Source organism: Cavia porcellus, unplaced genomic scaffold, assembly GCF_034190915.1.
Source record: "Cavia porcellus strain 051 isolate PalLab524CR breed Dunkin Hartley unplaced genomic scaffold, mCavPor4.1 scaffold_12, whole genome shotgun sequence".
NCBI lineage: Eukaryota > Metazoa > Chordata > Mammalia > Rodentia > Caviidae > Cavia > Cavia porcellus.
Genome location: NW_026947495.1, coordinates 68,553,338 through 68,572,420, shown reverse-complemented (window position 1 = coordinate 68,572,420; position 19,083 = coordinate 68,553,338). Strand labels below are relative to the sequence as shown.

The 19,083-nt window shown below is 38.3% G+C and overlaps 1 long non-coding RNA gene and 1 pseudogene across 1 annotated transcript in view; both read right to left on the bottom strand.

Annotated features, from left to right (window-relative positions):
• The window catches only part of LOC134478328 (uncharacterized), a 112,893-nt gene that overhangs the window by 14,795 nt on the left and 79,015 nt on the right, over positions 1-19,083 (bottom strand). The gene's annotated exons all lie outside the window — the stretch shown is intronic.
• Positions 2,658-4,406, bottom strand: LOC100717784 (zinc finger C4H2 domain-containing protein-like; annotated as a pseudogene).

Below are 19,083 nucleotides of genomic sequence, written 5' to 3'. Positions count from 1 at the left end.
CTATCCAAACTGACATAGATTTAATGCAATCCCAATCAAACTGTCACAAGCGTTTGTCACAAAACTGGAAAAAACAAATACTAAAATCAACATGGAACCAGAAGAGATCCAGAATACCAAAACAGGGATCAACAAGGAATAAATGGAGGGGCCATCAAACCCCAGAGTTCAAGGTATATTACAAAGCTACAGTGAGAAAAACAGCATGGTACTGATATAAAACTGACATATTCTGTTTGTTAGCAAACAGAATACAGAGCCCAGAAACAGCACCAGGTTCTTTCAGTTATCTGATCTTTGACCAAAAGGCCAAAAACATACAGTAGAGGAAAGATAGGCTCTTTACCAAATGTGCTGGGGAAAACTCGTCACACACATGCAGAAGGCTGACTCCAAACCTGCACCTCTTACAAAAATGAAATATGGATAATCAGAATCAGGGAAACTGATTTTTGGCCAACAGAAAAGAGATTTCAGAAGCAAGGAGGAAGAAAAGGGGAGGGGAAGTAAAATAATTAAAATGTGTTGTGTACAAACCCACTTCACCATGAATGGATCACTACAGACTGCTACTAACAAATATAAACAAACAAAATAAAAAATAAAGAGAACTGCTGGGCATGGTGGTGCACTCCTGTAATCCCAGCACTCAGGAGGCTGAGAGAGGTGGACCATTGCAAGTTCAAGACCAGCCTGGGCCACAAAGGGAGCCCAAGGCCAGTCTGCACCAAATAGTGACAGGATGTAGCTGAGCATTAGTGCACCCCTGAGTCTGAGCTCTCATTTTAGAAAAGATGAAATGGCCAATTCATATATATATATATATATATATATATATATATATATATTAGATGTATGTGTATATATACATAAAGCTTTAGAAATGTTCTATTGTCAAAGTCATTTCTAGTGAATAAAACTTTGCAAATAAAAATTATGTATTCAACTTAATGAAAACTTTCTTATGATGGTATGACTAAAAAAATTACCTAAAATCTTTAAATATACTTACATTAAAATATTCAGCTCATGTGCATTTTTATTCTTTCAATAGTTCTGCCGTACCATTTGTGCCACATGATTAACTGGACCCAGAAAAGTTTTAAGCATTAAGATTTTTTTCTAATATCCAGAAACCTGCAAACTAATGACCATAATGAGAGACTGCAGTGAACGTTAATAAGAATTGACAGTGATACAGGCAAGTGCTTTAATGTCACATTCTAAGAAACATCAAAAACAAATGACATCGGAATCCAATCAAAGGGAACATTTTTTTCCAGGAGGAACAATGAGTGATTTCTAACCACTTTTTCTCTACCTTTTTCTATAGCATCAACACTGAGCTATAAAAACACTATTTTTCTTAAAGATCTGGCAGTGGGAAGAGGGTGATTCTAACTGAGAACATGTGAGGGGAAAAGATTGAGTAAAGAAGTAAGAAAGGGAGGCAGGACTGATGGATTCGGTGCATTTGGTACATTTCAACATTATTTGTATGTTGAGATATGGAAATAGCACCAGCTTTTGTCTTCTACAACTTGAATACTCGCTTTTAAAATGAAACACCATTTCTTCATGCCATAACATCTCTGATTTACTACGAAATAAGTGTCATTGCCATGTGATTATTGAGATTGCAGAGTAGGAAAAGAAAGAAATGAACTGAAGAAGTTTTGAAAGGGCTAAGAGAAATTAATTGCTCTGTTGACAATGAAGCTCAAGTCATCTTTAGGTAGAAAATTAGAGGAAATACTAAGGAAACTGGAAAGTATAAGGTCTGGCCCTGGCCAGCCAAAATATACTCCTTCAAAATATTTTAATGTATACACTGTTCGGATTAAGAATTGTGATTGATTCCTAATGAATGAAGGAATTCAGGTTACAAATAGGAGACAAATAGCTCACAAGTTCCCAGTAAATTTCTTATGCTTTAAAGGTAGCAACAAATGCTTCAAAGTTTTGGAAGACTATCTTTTATAGGTTCCAGAGTCTCCAAAGAATCTTAATTTATATAAATTATAAATATATACACTTAAAATATTTTTGAGAATACTATCATAGTTTAGTGATTTGATTTTTAAAATATTTTATGATGTATTATATGATGTAAGACAACATTTCTAGTTAAGCAGATGTGTATAACTTTAAAAAATACTTTATAAGAGAGACCAGACTCTCTATCTATAATCCCAGCACTCGGGAGGCTGAGGCAGGAGGATTTCAAATTGAAGTCCACACTGGGCTATGTAGCTCCTGAACTGTATAATGAGGCCATTTCAAAAAAAAGCAAACAAACAAACAGGAAGAGAAATAAGAATTCCCCAGTAACACTGTTACTCATTTGAATTAGGATCAATCACTAGACAAGTTAGTGCTAACCAGGTGTTGTTCTGACCTATGTAAAATGATTTAACTTTCCTACATTTATCTAATGGATTGAAAATTTATATCGAATATTCTTAATCATCATATTTTCTCCAGATTAGAGAACTTTTTGTCTTGAATCTCAAGTCCCATATGAATCTGATACTTCTAATTTTGGTATTTATCATGGTACACCACAGATAGTTCACATTTTTATCCATTTAAAGTAGCATTTTTTTCTAATAAACAAATGTTATTTAAAAAGGTTTGTACAGACATAACACTTTTAATTTCAAAAAGCAGAGGAACCTTTTAAATTATGAACACATATACTGTGGCAACATAAAACTACAATTAAGTAAAGAAGGAGAAATATTTCCCTGCCCAAACCTGGGGCCAAGAGTTGGGACAAATTTTTCAGTCAGCATGTCCCATTTCTCATCCTTTAAGTCCAACAATGACTTGACTAGGAGACCAAGCTTTAGTGGAGAAGAGACCTGCAAATCTTGGGAAGCTTGAGGGATTTTTAAACTACTGAGCACACCAATATCAGCCTGGAGTCCCTCTTAATGTAAAGAAGCCCCTATAGGAGAGCCCTCAATAGCAGTGTCATAGGCAATGAGCTAGGTAGTACTGATAGAGTAAGTCCAGCTCCTTAATTTCTCTGTGGAAGACTTTTACAGATTAGTAAAGATTAGAAGTATGGGGAAAAGTTCTATGGATGTCAGGATCCCCAGACACACAACCTACTACGTGAAGAACTTTAGTAAACCTGGGACACTTGAATAGGGGGAGCTATTAGAAAGGTTTGTCTAAGCTACCTCTGGGCCTTAAGGATCAAGAGATGAGGGAGATATATACACTAAGCCTGTTTGAAAGTCTAGTGAGATTGTTCTTCTTTCAGAACCTCAGGCAAAGATATAGTGAAGGAAAACATAAGCTTTATGTTGAGACAATGTATTGGCTGTCCCCAGTCCTCAGACCCCACATCTCTTAAGCTTCAGGTCTCAAATACGTGTGACAGATATGCACATGTGGGTCTTTTGCTCTTCCCTTAGCTCCCAACAAGGGGCTGAAATGTTGGTGGTAAAGAAAAGATCATCAGACAGTTATCAGCACCTGAACTCTTTCTAAACTAGAAATGCCAAATGCAGAAATAAAGTAGAGCAAAGTGAAAGCGGAATTGTGCTTTTGTCACATTAAATAGGAGACTTGGGAAGGGTTGGGAAGGATTTTTTTTCACATCAAGACATCAATCGTTCTGGCCAATGGGGCAGAACAGAAGAGTTCCATGTGTTCCCCCTTTCTTCGTTCATCCTGCTTCCGTTTGGGCTTCTTGGGGTTCCGGGACCGACTTTTGGCTTTGCACAGAGGGCATATGGGTGCATTCCGGTGAATTTGCTGGTGGCATGACAAACAGGCCTTCATAGGTGGAGGCTGCTGCCTGAAGGTGGCTGTCTGTCGAGTGTCCTGCTATCTAGCCACTTGGAGTTGTTGGGCAACAGCAGCTGCAGCAGCCAAGGACTCAGGGATAGGGGGCTCCTGAGGCTCTGTCTGCCATTCTGCTTTCTGTTTCTCAAAGTAATCCAAAGAGAGCTTCTCCTCCTCTTCACACAAGTCAGGAAGCCTCTGCAAGCCCAAAGTCATATGTAGAGCATCCACATGTTCCTTCAGAGGCTTATACTCCTCATGCAGTCGCCTTGTAGACTCTAGCAGCTTGTTAAGGTCATTTTCAGACTGTTTAATGGTGTTTTCCATCACATTGATGTCAGCGTGGATAAGTCGGAGTTCCTCCACATGGGCCATCTTCTCCTGTAACAGGAGGTCCATCTCCTGCTTGTATTCTTTCAGGTGCCGTTCCTCTGACTCAAGTGCCTCAAATTCAGCCTTCAGTCGAGCCTTGATCATCTCCATCTGCAGAGTTTTGTTCCTGATCTCTTTAATGCTTTCCAGTTTGCACATGATTTCTTATTCATCTGCCATGCTTTTCACCCTCTATTTCTCGTCTGGAGCAAAGTACCTAAAGTAGCATTTTTAATGGGCATGGCTGTATCTCACAGTATTCCTACTGCTAAACACAGCACCTGGCACTTAGCACACACTTTATTGGTGAAATTGAGTTATCAAAAGGAGTTCCATTGTCTCTGATAGTAATATTAATTTAATATTGTTATATGATTACCCAACATGTTATTATCATACAAATAACTTTTCATTAAACTGTATAGAATGCATTAGATGGGGCGCCTTTTCTGCTTCCCAAGTTGTCCTTCAGAGTGAAGAAGTTACTATGCTAGCCAAGTATTGTGGTGCACAATACTTGGTGCTCTAAATCCAGCTCTGGAGGCTGAGGCAGAATTGTGAGTTTCAGACCAATCTGGACTACATGGAGAATTCAAGAATTCAAGTCCAGCTTGGACTAACATAGTGAGACTCTGTGTCAAAAACAAAACACCAAGGAAAAACAAAACAAAAGAATAAAGAAAAGAAAAAGTAAAAGAAAGGAAGGAAGTTTTCTAAGATGCCCAACTGCATTTATATCTTCATTACCTTTTAATAAATATTTTAATAATAAGCTTGCACTGACAACTGAAATCCACTGGCAATCTATCTGGAGATAAAGTATTATTAGGAGTAGGGTTTAGAAAGATCCTTAAATCAATCCTTTTCTGCAGCCCATCTGAAAGGACTGAGTAATTTGATGTATAAATGAGCCACTGCTTTGAGACAGATTAGAAAACACACTCAAAATTTTTGCATAAGAAATCAGCATGATACTTTCCCACTGGAAACAAAGGCATTTGACTACATAACTCCAATGCAGGTAAGTTTCCTTAGGAAAGAATGCCTGGAAGTGGGGACCTTTCTATCAGCTGGTAATGACGTTATTTTCCCTGTAAAGTATAGCCTGTCTATGGACATATGTTACTTCCTTCCTGAAGTCCACACCCCATTTAAAACCATTAAAAACCCTTCCTCAATCAATGAGCGCCAGCCTGTATGTTTAAGGGTTCTGATTATTTGGCACCAGTACATACATCATTGTGGACCTGTATCATGCTGCTTCTTCCCCTCGTCCCACGTTTCCATGGCTGATGGACAGAACTGCTTCTACGATATCCCTCTCAGATCAGGCCTGACCTCCCTTCCAAACCTCATATTTCAGCAGCCCTGACCTATTGCAATGTTAATGTCTCGTATCCTCTCATGGCCTTTGTACCTTACACACAGCAGCCTGTCTGCTAATTTGCCTGCTGTTTCCTCTACGTGGAATACTTTCTACCCCACCTAAGCTTATGACCTAATTCCTACCCACACTTGATGACCTGATATTGCTGTAAACATCTATGGCATCTGGCCTTCAAGATTGGGTTAATTGTTCCCCATCTGCATGGTACCACCGATTCCCTTTTTTCTCTCTCTAATGTGTCATCCTTGAAAACAAAAGCTGTGTATTATCTATTATAATATTTCCAGGAATATAAAAGTAATGGAGCCATGTGGAAGAAAAGCAAATCGTTTTGGGCTTGTAGAAGCTAAGGTAAACTGTGCTGTTTGGGGACAGTTTCAGTCTCTGCATGGCTTGGTTGCATCATCTGTGAAATAGACACAATGCTAATTACCTTGCAGGTCTGTTACTACACACACAGTGTGCTTGGTGTCTTTTTGAGGCCCTTCCAAATGTTATCTTTTCTATAGCTCAGCACAACCCTTTAAGGTAGAATTGCCACATCTGATCGTTAAGGAAAAGGAATCACAGAAAGATGAAGTAACCTGCCCACACATAGACAGCTCATAAGGGCACAGCTGGAATCTGAGCACCACACAGTTAAACTTCAGATCACTCATAAGGTCTGCACAGCGTCTCACATGTGTCTGTACAAGTGGAATGTAGTTCAAGTCATTGAGTTGGCAGTTCTACTACATAAGGATTTTATATTTGAGGATTTTCATTTTCATGTCTTCAACTTTCAGGAAATTCCATGAGGATATATATAATATATACTTCCATTCAGAGCAAATGCAGAGTAAATTGTGTAGATCAAAAAGAATTATGATATGTCTTTGATCCATAACTCTTTCTCAGATGCCTTAATATATAAACACATTAAATTCTCCCTTCACTTTTAGTTTGACCTTGATACTTATGCTCTCATTTATTACTTCCTTGGCTTTTAAACCATCCTAATGTCACTTAGGAGACCACAGTCCTGCTCAGACAGGAGCCCTAGGTACTTTGATTTATTTCCCTCATCAATCGGTTTACCTAAAAATCTGCTTCCTCAGTTGTATTCTGGTTTGTGTTGAACTACGAAGAATGAATTTCTCTCCACAAACCTTACACAAGAGACTAAACAAAGAAATAAGCCAAGCATTAAAAGTCCCCTAACACTAAAATTTCTAGTTATACACAATTTTTTAAAAAAATAAACATAACAGTTTACCTTCTCCAATCACTTACGGTGGGTATTGAATATGAAACATTGGACTTCATTCTGTGGTCACTGGAGAGCTCCTGGTGCCAGAGAAAGGTGTCAAGTGCTTTAGAAAGATTCCTCTGGCAGGTTCGGTGGGATTTAGGAAGGAGGTGTGGAATTCAGGCTGCCACTAATAGTAGTGCAGATGCGGGCCTGAGAACAGGGACTCCCTAGCTAGTGGGGGCAGGACTGCAGAGGGGCGCTTTTCAAAGGTGCCCTGGAGCAAGAAACCACAGAATTCACTGGCAGGGTATTAAAGTACAGGAGAAGAGGAGAGAGGAAGAGCCATGAGTTACTGCATTTTAAGGATGAGTGAGCAGAGGGAAAACTGGTTTGGCCTCCTGGTGTGGAAAGCGGTGATACAAAAATGTCGAATGATTCAACTGTGGACAGTTTCACATAAAAGCAGACCATGCAAGAGCAGGATTCCTCTGAACTGAAAATATATTCTACAAGCCCAAAGCCTCATGATTAAATTATATTTTCCTAAATAACTTCTAAATAATAAAAAAGTCATTCCTTTTTAAAAGGAGCATGTCGTTAAGCTCTATACAGAATCTGTTAATGCTTTCTAAACATCCACCAAGTACTGAGACATGTCACACATTGCTTTTTCCCCCTAGAAATGACACATGGAAATAGCTGTCAAATACCCCATTGTGTCTAACACAGTCCTTCCACATTTCTGCCCAACAATTAAATAAATAACAAAGAGTTTACCCAATGAGTAATTTTAAACTGTACAAAAGTGAGCAATGATAAAGTAATGGACTTGGATCTGTCCTCATGTTGGTGATAATTAAGAGAACTCCCAGAGTGTGAGATCTAGTACAAAAGAGCGAAAGGTCTAGCAATATATGTTATAGTATGACTGAATTTAAGGTCTGAAGAAGAGAGCAGGGCCAAGGTAATGCTTGGGTAATGTCACAGACAGGAAGGAACACAAAGAATAGAAGGTGGCCTGCTGGGAAAATGCAGGAGGACATGCAGGGTGGAGACACGGGAGAAACGTGCCCAGTACGTGTGCATTCAGTGTCACGGCCAGAAGAGCAGGAGGGGAATGAATTCAGCGAGCTGTAGATTTGACCCACGTCCATTTGACACACGTCCACAATATGGAGCCCTGATTGGGTTCACCAATTCAGGTTCATGTAGACCAAACCTCACCTTCATCCTGCCCTCAGAATCTCCACATAGCGTGCTGCCATCCACGGACCAGGCATCTTTGTGCCAGCCACAGCTCAGAAAGTTTTCTTTATTTGCCAGGTATTGTTTGAGCGTGAAAAATAAAATCAGCTGATGCAAGTAACCTTTCTGTGGCTGCATTGTTTGCTGAAGCTATGATTGGCTACAGCCCAAGAATATGTTTAAGATAGGCCCAGACATAAATAAATATGCAATGTATTTTGAAAGAAACTTCCAGAAAAATCACGCGATTTCATAGTTTCAATCGCCCTTACAAATCAAAGTGACACTTCTTACTGACAAAGAAATAATTCTAAGGCCAATGCAGGTCAAAAGACTGGATCAGGCTCACCAAACCAGTTATTGATGAAGCTAGATCCAGAATCAGTGAGATGCTTATTCCCACCCTAGGGCTTATTTCATATGCCTGCCACCTCAGAGGGAATTTTGAAAACTTCAGGTGCCGACAATTTTAGGTCCAGCATTTTCTATACACTTTTTTCTATGTAGACCTACCTAGTGACAGCATGAACATACCTTTTATAGTGAGACATTCTCAAATTAACATTTTCTACTATTCACACCAAACATGGTAAGCAAACTTTTAATCAAGCATTGGGTATCAGTTGTTAAGCAAATTAGTTCAGTTGAACAACTTCCCAGATTTTATCTGCCGGTTGTTCAGTTTCTCAGGTTAGCAGCTAGAAAAACTCTTTGATTACTTTTCCCATGGGGATTTTGAAATGGGCTTTTATGATTCATAAGCTTCCCACCGAAGAACATCACTTTATAGTAATGCTACGGAGGTAACATTAGCGGCAGCTCTTTTGAGACAAGCTCCTTCTCAGTCTCCGTCCTTGTTAGGTGAAACAATTCCCTAATTGTTACAGATGTGTGACAGTTTTTGAAAGTGTTCTCCCTAAACCATGACAGTCAATATGTCAGCCCACAAGAAGATGCTTTTGCCAATGGCAGGAACCTTATCTGATGGGAGCTTGTTGGATTTGATCAGTATTCACAGAATGTTATTTTTTTCTCTCAAGACCACTTTATAAATTTTAACTCAAGAGGCAGGAGGATCACAAGTTCTAGGCCAGCTTGACTACACATTGAGACCCTTAAAATGAAACAAAATGCAGTAAAATGATGAGGAAAACACCATAAATTTTAGATTACACTTACATGAACAAAACCCTAGCAAAAATCTCCAAAATGATACAGCAAACACACACACACACACATACACACCCCTTTCATATTTGTAGATTCTTGTCAATAAAACAAAATAGCCATTAGGTAATAATTATCTTCTTTGAAGATTAGTCTATCAAGCCTAGTTAAACAGAGAACTGACTCATATAATTCTCAGAGCAACAACAGTGTATGATTTAAAATAAAGGCAATATTTTAAAAGCTACGCTTTTCAGTGCCTGAAGTTTCCAGCAGTTTCTCCTTAGGCGGTTGTGAAGCCGTCCAGCCCGAGGCAGCGTGCAGGGGAGTCTAACTAGCCAGGTAGGCTCCTGCAGAAACCACTTGGGGAGGCTCAGGGAAGCAGTGGGCAGCAGAGACAAGGCTGGGAGGGGCATAAGGTTGTTGTTCTTCAGGCCAGAGTCCAAGGAAGTCAAGCAAGGCGTGCGCTCCCTGGCAAGGATGACTTCATGGAGCACCGGGCCTCAGCGTTCATTCAGGAAGGCAGCACCTTGGAAAGAAAGGCTCTGGAGGGACAGGGCCAAAGCCATTTGATTCCTCCTGCCCGGCTTTGTTCTTTGCAGCCGCTGCAGGCATGGAGTGCACACTGCACCAGAAAGAGGTTAGAAGTCAGAGGGAGTTCTGCCCTGAACTTAGGCAGAGGGGTCAGGACCACAACTATTTTTTTGATGAACTAACAGAAACTAGTAGTATAGTTATCTGTCTAGCGTACATACTCCTACATACGTTTATATATGTTTACCAGCATACATATCTTTTCTTCTCTTCCTTTTTAACCTGTCCGTATCCCAGTAGTTCCTTCCTTTTGAGCACTTTCTTTCTCTTTCATTATTACAACATCTACTGTATACTTTGGGTCTTATTATTTTTTCAGATTTTTATTTTTTTTTTACACTAGGAAGACTATGATATTTATAACTGTGAGTTTGATTTATCTTACTTAGGGTTCAAGTTGCCTCCATTTACCTATAAAAGCCTAAAGATTATTCTTCTTTATAACTAAGTAATATTCCACTGCATAAAAATAACCACTTTTTAAATCCATTCTATGGTTGAAGGGCATTTTAGTTGTTTCAAAGATTTAGCTATTACAAATTGTGCTGCTATAAACATGGGTACACATATATCACTGAGGCATGACATTTTCAAATTTGGGGGAAAATACTCAGGAAGGGAATAGCTGGGTTAAATGGGACTTCCAATCCTAGTTTTTCGTGTTTTTTTTTTTTTTTGTACCGGGAATCAAACTCACAACTATACACTTGCAAGGCAGGCGCCTATGCCGCTGAGCTAAATCCCCAGCCCTCCAATCTTAATTTTTAGGGAATCTCCACACTGATTTCCACAGTGGTTGCACAGTCTACAATCCTACCAGCAGGGGAGAAGTGTTCCTTTTTCCCCACAGCCCCGCCAACATTTGGTGTCAGTTGATTTCTTGATGGTAGCCAATACTTCTGGAATGAGGTAGAATCTCGTTGTTGTTGTTTTAATTTGCATTTCTCAAAAAACCAGTGATGATGAGCATGTCTTCCTGTATTGGTTTTCCATTTGTATTTCTTCATCTGGGAGGTGCATGTTCATTTCAGATGCCCATTTTTCGATTGGGTCTTTGAATTCAGGGGACCTGATGTTTTTCAGTTCTTTATATGTACTAGATATAAGTCCTTTATCTGAGGGAAAACTCCATTCAGTGGGTTTTTTCTTCACTCTGTTGGTGATTTCTTTTGAAGTACAAAAACTTTGTAATAAGATGAGATCCCAGTTGTTGATTCTGGGAAGTACTTCCTGTGCAGATTGTGTTTTGTTCATGAACTGCTTGCATACTCCTATGTCTTCAAGATTTCTACCTACCTTGTCTTCTAGTAGATTCAATATTTCTGTTTTAATATTTAGGTCTTTGATCCATTTTGACTTTAGTTTAGTGCGTGGTGATAAACATGCATCTAGTTTCAGTCTTTAGCATGTGGAAAGCTAATTTTCCCAGCACTATTTATTAAATAGGCTATCTGTCTTCCAGTGAACACATTTAGCTCCTTTGTCAAAAATAAGCTCCTTTGTCAAAGAAAAGATGGTGGATAGATACTAGCTACTACAGAGGCTCTCTGAGATAGCCAGCTTAGATTCCAGGAATGGTGCTCCCCTTAGCAGAAGGAGATATACCTTGCTGACCCAGGAATGAACTAAGCTGAGAAAAACCAATTGGAAATGCAGTCCCAGTGTTACGATTAGAACAGCTAAAGTCTCAGTGCAGTTGCTTGAACTCGCAGATTGAACTCGCTGCTGCTACCTCACCTGAATTGGTGCAGCCGGGATAGCCCACTAGTTTCAACTCACTGGAGATGGGAATGCTCTGAAAGCAGGAATTGGCGAACTGAATTAAGAGCAAAGCTGGAGGGGAACCCTGCATTGAACTGCAGTCAGTGAGAGGAATAAAGACTCTTCCATAGGCAAAGAGGCTCTAACAGAGGGCATTCTGGGACCGGGCAGACTGGCCAGAACAGGGAGCTGCAGTGACTTCAGTCACATATTCCCCTCTTAAGTGGGACTGGTGGGGAGCACTTGACCTGGGTGATGCTACAGACTGAGGCCCAATAGGCTAGCACAAAGCAGGTCCCTGCGCCTGGCAGTGCACCCTAACACAGTGAAGCCTTCAGTAGGTTGACATGGAGGGGCAAGCCCAACATACGCTGTGGGGTCTTTACTTCATAGTACACTGCAGTGGGCAGGACCACCTAGTCAGCAAGCTTCAGACAAACTGAAACTAACAAAGAAAGAAACTGGACTTCCTATATACACCTATATGGAAGGAACAAAAAAATATGAGAAGAGGAGGCAACAAGAAAGGGTCCTCAGTCCCCAATCCTGGGAACACTGATCCAGGAAAGGTAAATGCAAAGGAGAATGAGGACAGAAAACATGCAACATCAGGCATGGCACCAGTAGACATAAAGCGTTTCTCCGGGACCTCATAGATGAGTTCAAAAGTGAAGTATTTAACTAAGTAAAGCAAGATATAAGTAGAATAATTAAAGAAATGCTAAACACCTCCCAAGAAAAAACAGATGGTAGAATGGAAGAACAAAAAAAAAAAAAAAGAGGAGAATCGTTTGATGGAGAAAATAGAGAAAATATAGAATAAATGAAGCAGGTTTAAAGAGATTACCAGGAAACTAAAAACTCTATTGAAAGCTGGCATAACAGCTTGAAAGAAACTAAGGATAGAGTATATGAATTGGAGGACAGGTTTGTAAGGTGGGAGCATGAAAGGAAAAATTTCTTAAAAATAACAAGGAAATAAGCAGTAACAATACAAAGGCTAGAAGATGACAAGAGGATCTATAAGTTAAGAATAAAGAATGTGAATGAAGAAGCAGGGGTATAAACAAAGGAACTGCAAAGGCTACTCACAGAAATAATTAAGGAAAACTTCCCCAACACAGGAAAAGGAAAAGATGCTCAGATGTATGAGACATACAAAACTCCAGCAACCTACAATCAAAACAGAACTACACCTAGGCATATAATAATCAAGATTCCAGATATCCAATATAAGAACAGAGTATTAAAAGCTATCAGAGACAAGAATCAGATCACTTACAGGGGAAAACCCATCAGAATTACAGCAGACTTCTCAGCACAAACCATCAAATCACAAAGAGCATGGGGCGAAATAATCCAAGCCTTGAAAGACAATAACCTCCAGCCAAGATTGGTATATCCTGCACAACTGTCCCTAGAAATTAATGGAGAAACAAGGTGCTTCCAAGATAAGGAGGAACTGGGGGAATTTGCAACCACCAATCCAACTCTACAGAGAATACTGCAGGACATTGTAAAGACAGAGAAATGTACCAAGATTCCAGAAACAGTGGCAGAGAGGCCACAATGAATGAAGCAGAAAGCGAAATGAAGAAGACAAATAGACAACTAATGACAGAAAAAGAGCACAAAAGAAATGAGGCAAAGAAGGTTGGATATAATTTCTAATATACATGGCCTAGATACACTAACTTAAGGGAAAAGAGAGAGAATCTCAGGCAGAGTGGATCAAGAGGTAGGGTTCACTGAGAGGCTCTTTCTAGGAAATATAATTAGCCTGAAGAAGGTTATATGGACCAAAATCAAATATGAGAAAATGGAACTCAATGTGATAGGGATCCAGAGAGTAATAGGGGTAACTAGACCAGTATTTATGAATAGGTTGAACAGACAGGCTTCAATAAATAAAGAAATATAACTAGAAATCCAGCCCAGGAGTGAGAAAGTTCAGAAACACTTAGATAAATAGCAGGTTGCCCCCTACAATATAAAACCATGAGTGTTGGGGAGACCCAAAAATACACAGTTCATTCTAGGGGAGTAAAGGGAGGAATACTCTTCCGAAAAAAAACAGCAGAAGATATAGCTAATAGTGTATCAGGAATTAAAACCCTCATTACTCTCACCACTCTGCTTGGTTGTAACTTGATCCGTCCTAGTTTGTATACAAGCACTGAATCTGAGGGCATAGGCTGCTGTCCTGAAGATATCAGGACATAACACAGTGATCATCTTTCATTTCCTATTAACTCAATCAGGATCCCTGTATGACTTATACTGTTGTATCATGACTGATCTTAGTTGAATCTGACTTGTTTGATTGTTGCTTATTATTGACATATTTTATTCAAAAATGTTAGGTTGCTGGTATCCAATTGAGGAGTATAGACAACTACACTGAAAATGACAATGATTCACCATGATATCCATTCTGATTTGATTACTATCTGTTTTTGTAGCTCTATACTATCTACAAAGTTGTATTTCTGTTAATTCTGTTATGTACTGATATGTTCAATTATACTTTATCTGATGATATAGCCAATTCTGTTGATGACAATAAGAAACAGCACAGTGACCATGGTAGAACTCCTTATACAGCAGTTTTATATGTCTTTTTAGTTTTATATATCTATAGGAATATGTTTAGTTCTGTTCTGCTTTGTTCTTTTTCTCCCTCTACTATAGAAAGGATAGAAATACATATGAAGATTCATGCTTGTGTAAAATCTATAAACAGCTCATGAGAACTGATCTTATGACACATGATGAAATGAACAAATACTTTGAAGGAAAGAAAGGGGCACTACAGTACCCAGTGCTGATTCCAGAGTGTCATGATGTGAAATCCAGCAATATTATTAATCTTTGTTCAGAAGGATTTTAATCTAATAAGTTTTGTTAGGTCTCAACATAAATGAAGATATGGATAAATGCATACATGTCTAAGTGTATAGGATTGATAGCCATATTACTTAGTGTTTGTTGGATAGCTGAACAGAACCATTTGCAGTCTGCCTGGCTGAATTCCCATTTATATGTTCCACTTTTGTATCTTGGAACAACTATTGTGGGAGGACAATATGTATACATCAACTAGTGATTTATTACTGTTTATTTCTTTTCTTTGAAAGTATGTACTATTTCAGCCCATTTTCTATTTTCTTTAAATAATAAATAATAATTCTTTAATAATAAAAAATAAGGTGGCTGAGTGCCTTTGCAGTTGTGTCTGCCTCTTTTAATCTGTTCCATTGATCCTCACCTATTTTAGTATTGATGCTTCTATTATAGCTAACATGATTTAAATTGTGAGATGCACACATCTCATGAGGGAATGGAAATAATATCATAATGGTAGCTGGCAGTTGCACCCACCATTTTACAAGCTGTGTTGTTTTGCACTAATTATAGAACCTCACTGAACCTCAATTTCTTCATCTACACTAGAAGATTTAATGCTGTACAAAGTACAAAACATTCATCAATGAAAAACATTAATCACTGGGCCAGAGAGTTCATGCTAACGGAGATTACCTCTATGTGTTCACATATTCTTTTCTCAGCTAAGAAATGGTTATTAAGGAGCCTAGGATTGGCCTTTCTAAGATCTAAGTTTAGTGCCTTTCGAAAAAGGGTGGAAGAGAAATGTCCTTGTTCCTGAGGAATTTGCATTCTTACTCTTGTCTTCTGTTTATTTATTTACATATTATATAGGCTGCTCATCCACTCTCCACAGAATAGTAAAATATTTGAGAATATTGTTGGGGAAAAAGAAAATCCACAAACAGTCATATTAATCTTAGTTAAAGATACAAAACATTTAAAAAAATCAAAATAACTTTCCTCAGTACAAATTTTGGCTGGTCACATCAAAAAAGATCAAATTCAAAATTTAAAGATGTCTAAAATTATTAAATGCAACCCTAAACCTGAAGAGTTACAGTATATGTATTTGTAATTTCTGCTCAAACATTTGATGATCTGTTTTACCTAGAACTACTTTACCACATCTTGTAAATCTTGACAGTTTTTCCTATTGTCTGAAATGTAAGTTTTTGGCCTCTCCACTCTAAAAATACAGATGTTAGCAGAAATGTTATATATCTTTTTAAAAACTCATGTTCACACATAGAAAGTCACTATTTCCTACTCCTATGTTCCATTTTTTCTGATTATCTTTTCTCCATATCACTCTATCATAGAAGTAAACCTAATTAGGGCTTCAGGACTTTTCATCCAAAAGATTAAAAGTTAATCTTAGCTTTCTCCATTGCTAAAGACAGCTGCAGCTCTTGGGGTTAAAGTGTTAGGTAGATCATCAGTGCGTAACTGTACCACTAAATAGTCTGCAAATTTGATAGATTTAAAGTCAACAGGGCTCATCAGAGGTGACATATATGTGTGTATAAACACACACGTAGCACACATAGAATTCCTCAATTCAGTCAAGTGTCTTTATTTTAACTCTCATGTTCCAAGAATCTTTCTGCCCTTCTTCTGGCTCCTACCCTCTGACTAGAACCAAGAATCACGGAACCAAAGACTATGTCTGCTCAGAATTCAAGCCACAGGCTTTGCTGTCTCTTTTTACCTGGAATCCTAGACTCTTTTGCCCGAATGGACATAGCCTGCTTAGGTTTCTCCAGATCCGTTCTCAGGCATGGACCATTCCTGTTGTAGGAATCACTCCTGTGCCTGAGGGATGCCCACGCAGCAGGGAGTCCAGCAGGCAGTCTGGAGAGAGTTTGGACATATGGGCCAGAGCACCATGTGCAAATGAATGATCCCACTCCAGGAAGGGGCTGGCGGTGGGGAGAAAAAGAGACCAGGCTTGTGCATTCGAGTAGGCTATCTCTGCATCTCTGCTTTACAAATCTAGTGCTACAAGGATTCAAAGAATTTTGAATTTGAAGCTTTCCTCAGGTCTATTTTTTAAGGCAGGAGAATAGATACATTCCATTTAAAAATAATCACTGTGATTTATAACTCCACATATTTTATGTGGTCTCTACTTGTATTCCTTTCCTAGTTCTATAATGTTAGGGTAAGGTCTAACATTTAAACACAGAGCTAATTTTCCCTAGCACTGCTGCCATGTGAATGACGGGAAGGATGGCCAAGACATCTAAATTTATAGTGTGCTTCATTTATCCTGAGTTCACATTATTTTGGGTTGCTTTTCCCAACAGGTCTCAGTAAAGTATTATACGGTCTGATTAAATAAAACCTCATTCCCATCTAACTCAGCTTTGTTACTTGGTCAAGATTTAATTTGGTAATACTCTCTAAAGACCATAATTTCAGCCAAATTTAAAGAAAATAGACTTTCGGATTAAATATGCATATAGAAGTAACATATTTTAGGATTTTTTTTTTTTTCAACAGGGATTAGATTGAACTCATGACCTTACACTTAGCAGGCAAGGGCTTGAGCCACTGAGATAAATCCCTGGCCATGAAGTAATACATTTTATAAATTTTTCTTCTTGGTCATCCTCTATCTTTTTTTTTTTTTTTAAACAAAGCCTTTCTAAACTAAGCAAACAAAATCAATATCCTATATAGAAACAAAGTTAAACCCCTCAGGAAACTATTGTGGTATTTATCTGCTGCACACTCCTGAGGTATAGTAATAATACTTTACTGAGAATACTCTCTCAGCAATCAAGGAACACATGCACAATTCGATGTGGAGAACAAGACATGCTCAACAAGAGAAGACATTTTTAAAGTAAGTCCTGGGGCAGGGAAGATTATTTACCTTTGTCACTGAGTAAGAGTTGAATATTTTTGGTGAAAAGGCAAGGAGTTATTCCATAATGGCATTTCACTTTTTATTTTATCTTAGTTTTACTTTATGTACATGACTCGAACTGTCTGAAGCTTGCCTTTCCTGCTACAGTACAGAGAACAATTCTCCATGTACTTAGGAATATTTGCTGAATGTAAAGAATTGTTGCACTATTGAATTTCCAAGTCTAAATATTGAGGCCACTGAAGGTGTGCCAGTCATCTAAGGTAATCTGAAACGGGGATCATAAACATGGGCAAGGCTGAACACAGATGAATTGGTTTTCAAGCTATGGCTCCTAAAATTTAGTGACTGTTTAAGAAAACTGAAACATGTGGAATGCACTGTACCTTGCCCTGTAAACACATCTTTGCTGGATATTAATATTCAGTAGGAATGTTTTACATAGGCAATACTGGTTGATTTTTTAACATTAACAACAGTGAGTCACTAAATTACCAGAGTCATTTGTGCCATTAATGATGAACTGACCACACTGTACACACCCAATGTGTCATAACTAATGATGCTCAAGGTTCATAAACCATTCAAATTCTCAACCTACATCTCTTTGGAATTGAGTCACCCCAGTGACAACGTTCACTACATTCTGTATGGGCAGAAATATAAACCTAGTTGTCATGAATTACTGAGGGCTGACTAAATATTCTTAATTGCTCAAACCATTGTAGAGTCCCTAGGGAAAGCTCTGAAACACAAATATAGTGACCAATACTACAATGGACCTTCAGCAAGAGCTCGTCAAAGTGAACTGAAGTTGCAACATTAGAAATAGTTCTGCAAAGAAGCAAAATATCATGGAGGAAAATAGTTTGTTTTGTTGTCTTTGTAAATGTAGTGAGTTTTGAAACATTATCTAGGCTAAATCATAAGTATGTAGGATGCATAATTCATTATGGCCCAAAGAAACTGTGGTAAAATTGAGGGGAATATAAAAATTATTCTATTTAGATTAGAAATAAGGAAAGACAGAGAAATTGAGCTGAACCGTGCATACTCAATCTCAGGTCTCTGCACTGCATGGAACATTCTTTTTCAGTGTAGCTACTAAATAGTTTTCTGCACTTTCGCGTTTCTGCTTCAATATTACTATAACTAAAGTGACCTTCTCTGATTAGTCTATATAAAATACTAACCTCTTTCTGTATCACTTTCTATCCTCTTATATATCTCATATATATTTGCATTTTTGCTCCCTTTTCTTTGTAGAGCATGTTTCTTGAAGGTAACGGCTTTACTTTTTTCCCTACTCTGTACTTGGCATTGTGTCCTTGGAACACAAGAGTCTTCAAAAAATGTTTGTGAAGGAAATAAATGAATGAATTGCTAAGCTCTTTGTAGCTCGAGACAAATTGCTTTTGAAAGTTATCGCCCATTTTTACCTTGAATATGACAAATGATTCCCTTTGGGAATGAGACAGATGTCCCACATGAGTTTAACAGCGTGATACCCACAAAGCATTAAGAAGAAAAAAAAGACATATACAGTGTATATGCAGTTATACAATCAAATATTGATACTAAAACCTCTGAATCAAATTTAATTACTCAGTGACAGATTGTTAACCCAACTACTAGCTTAACAATTCTCTTTCTTTCTTTCTTTCTTTCTTTCTTTCTTTCTTTCTTTCTTTCCCTTTTTTTGTACCAGGAATCAAGCTCAGGAGCTCATGCTTGCCAGGCAGGCACTGTGCCACTGAGCTATAACCC